This window comes from Cryptotermes secundus, unplaced genomic scaffold, assembly GCF_002891405.2.
Source record: "Cryptotermes secundus unplaced genomic scaffold, Csec_1.0 scaffold174, whole genome shotgun sequence".
NCBI lineage: Eukaryota > Metazoa > Arthropoda > Insecta > Blattodea > Kalotermitidae > Cryptotermes > Cryptotermes secundus.
Window position 1 is genome coordinate 1291805 of NW_019734351.1, and position 3775 is coordinate 1295579.

Below are 3775 nucleotides of genomic sequence, written 5' to 3' on the forward strand. Positions count from 1 at the left end.
ATGTATTGTGCTAGAGAGAAATTGTACTGTGATGTAAACATACATTGTCTTATTGTATAAGTCTTCTTGACAATTGCTTAAGAGTATTAGCAAGATAAATTAACACAATTCTGTATCTAAGGCTTTTGCCAACTATAGATGTAATGGAATAAGGAAGAAATAATAATAATAATAATAATAGATTTTGGGGTACTGACAAAACTAGTTATGCTGATTAAGATCTGTTTAAGTGAAATGTGTAGTAAAGGCCATGTAGGTAAAAATTTTCTGGTGTGTTTTCTGTCTGAAATTGTCTAGAACAAGGAGATACGTTACCCTCATTGCCTTTGAACTTTGCTTTACAGTATGCCATTAGGAAGGTGGAGGAGATCCAGGTGGGACTGAAATTAAATGAGACAGGTTAACTACTGGCCTGTGATGATGATGTGAATCTATTGGGAGGAAGCATAGATACCATAAAGAAAAATACAGAAGCCCTTATTGATACCAGTAAGGAGGTTGGTCTAGAAGTAGACACAGTGAGAAGCAAGTATTTGTTGCTATCTCATCACCAGGATGCAGGGCACAGTCATGACTTGGAAATAGATAACGGAGCCTTTCAAACTGTGGAACAGTTCAAATATGTGGGAAGGATGGTAACAAATAAATCTTTGATTGAGGAGGAAATTGAGAGGACATTGAATTTGGGTAATGTCTTTCCAGAACCTTCTTTCTTTCTTTCTTTCTTTTTTTTTTGTCTGCTCTCTGGAAATGTAAAATATAGAATATATAAAACTATAATTTTGCCCATGGTTCTATATGTGTGTGAAGCTTTGTGTCTGACATTAAGGGGGGAGCATGGTGTGAGGTTGTCAAGTAGAATATTTGATCCGAGGAAGGATGTGCCAGGAGGTTGGAGAAAACTGCATGATGAGGAACTCTGTATCTTGTACTCCTCACCAAGTTTAAGTAGAACAATGATGGTGTGGAGGGTGAGGTGTATGGGGAATGTAGCATGCATGGCAGAAAGCAAGAATGCGTATAGGATTTTGATGGGAAAGCGAGAATGAAGGAAGGAGACCCTTGGAATATGTACGATAGATGTAGACATATAAGTAGGTGGGAGGATAATATTAAGACGGATCATAAGGAGATACAATATTATGGCAAATACTGGTTGTGGTGGCTCAGTGGAGGGCTGTTGTGAACATTGTAATGAACGTTCTGGTCACATAAAATGTTGGGAAATTATTGAGTAGCTGCACAACTAGCTGCTCTTCAAGGAGGAGTTAGTGTGAAGAACGTGAATTGGTTTTTGGAAGAGATGAAAATTGTGGAAAATGTTTGAGATGTCACGTTCGAAATTTAACTAAAATTTGAGGTAGATGGTTAACGAAAATCACGACACAATCGAAGGTTACAATATTAAAAGACTCTAAGAGAAGTAGGTAATTACAATTATTTATGGTTATTGTATATTAAAACAGCTTGATAATTCTAAAATTTTTAGGGTTGTACTGTTTGCGATGTACACAATGCTACAAAAATATGAAATTGTTCAAAATTGAGAGAAATACGAAAATTTTTTGGAATTTATAAAATTGTCATATGTATGAGAATGTTTATAATTACAGCTATTGTCAAAATAAGTGAAGTTTGTTATTTGGAATGTATAAAATAACTTGAAACTTGTTGAATATGGCAACAATTTGGATGTCCTCGATGTTGAAAGAATTGCTAAAAGTCGCACTTTACACTATTTTCAAGGTGTGCACAATTTGAAGGTATTTGAACATATAAATTTTGTTAGGAATTTGAATTTTGAGATGTTTAAAAATCAACGAAATCGAAGTGTTTTCCCTCTGAACCTTGAAACTGAAGTATATGTGAAGGAAGAATACACCATTACATACACTTATTGATTTTACGAAAGTAAGTGCATATGAATAGTGGGTGAGGTTACTCATGCACTATTATTCATAGTCTTGTGTGATATATGTGCAGTGATTTGCACAAAATGTGTAGTGGTTATATGGATAGAAAGTGAATTAGATTTTTAAGTGCATATTTGGCATGACAGAAAACGGTGTAGTTTTGATATCAAGCCTCTGAATATTACACGAGTATGTTATTAGTCAGAATGTTATATATTTTTTTGCATTTGTGTAAGTACTTATAAGAAGAGGGTGTGAAGTGAAGTCCTAGTTCCCATTTAAGAAGTACTTGTTGAATTTATATGTTAGTTCTGTGTGACAGAGATTGAATATAATATAATATATGTTGTTTTGGTCACAATAATGTTGAGTGTAAAGTGAAGTTCAGCTTCTGAAGTGTGACTTTATATTTTTGTGTGTAATATACTCATATACAGTTGTTCTATATGGGTGTGAAACTTGGTCTCTGACATTAAGAGAGGAACATAGACTGAGGGTGTTTGAGAACAGGGTCTTGAGAAGAATATTTGGACCAAAGAGAGATGAAGTCACACGAGGTAGAAGAAAACTGCATTATGAGCAGCTTCATAACTTGTACTCTTCTCCAAGTACAATTAGAATGATCAAGTCAAAGAGGATGAGGTTGGCAGGTCATGTAGCACGAATGGGGGAGACGGGGAATGTGTATAGGATATTGGTGGGAAAGCCAGAAGGAATGATCCTGCAGGGAAGACCAAGGCATAGGTGGGTGGACAATATTAGAATGGATCTTAGAGAGATAGGATGGGATGGTATGGATTGGATAGATCTGGCTCAGGATAGGGACCAGTGGAGGCCTCTTCTGAACATGGAGATGAACCTTCGGGTTCCATAAAAACTGGGAAATTCTTGAGTAGCTGCAGAATTGGGGGCTCCTCAAAAAGGGCTCAGCTCCATGAGTAAGTAAGTAATATATACAGTGATGTATAGTGTGGTGTTGTAGTGTTTTCAAGAATGTTAAGATTTCAATTCACGCACAATGGATACGGAAGTCTCCACTTTTATGTACATATCTTGTTTGACTGGAGAATTTTTGCTTATAACAGGGCGGTATGCTAAGTGAAAGACGTCATTGGTGTTATGCTGGTAATCCTATTCACTGACAGTGTAAAATGTGCACAGTGGTTTGTAGAGTATGTGTTATAGCAGGGGTCTCCAAAGTTTTCGAACCGCGGGCCACATTAGGTAATTCAGCACTTTAAACGGGCCAGATAAAATGAGGAATTAATAACTCTAGGTATGTGAGTTTTATTGAAAGCACAGAATTTCATAAAATAAATACAAAGTACATGAGAATAAATTATCGTATATTAATGACAACAGACAATAGCGGCAAATGCTCATATTTTCATCACATATTATAATAAAACAATGTGAATGATGGAACTCTTTTTGCATTCTTAAAGTCTGATTAAATTGAGGTTCAAATTTTGAAACGCTAATCACAAGTAGCGACTTCAAATGTTCATCGGATAAATTTGCCCTGTATTTCGACTTGATGTACTTCATCTGGGAAAAAGTTTGTTCACACAGATATGTCATCCCAAAAATGGAGACAAACTTACAAGCAAATTTCTTTAAATTTGGAAATTGCTCACAGTTCAGAAATTTATAAAATTGGATCAAATTTCCTTCCTTTTATTTGTCTTTAATTTGATAATTTTCCTGAAGTTCAATAATTTCCGTTTGAATTTGACTTGGGACATCTGCAGCATCACAGTCAAACGGATTTTGAAACAATCTAATTTCCTGAGCACTGGAATCCAAATCAGCAAATCGCTTCCGAAATTGTTCTTTCAAATCTGAAATGACTAAATTTGCAA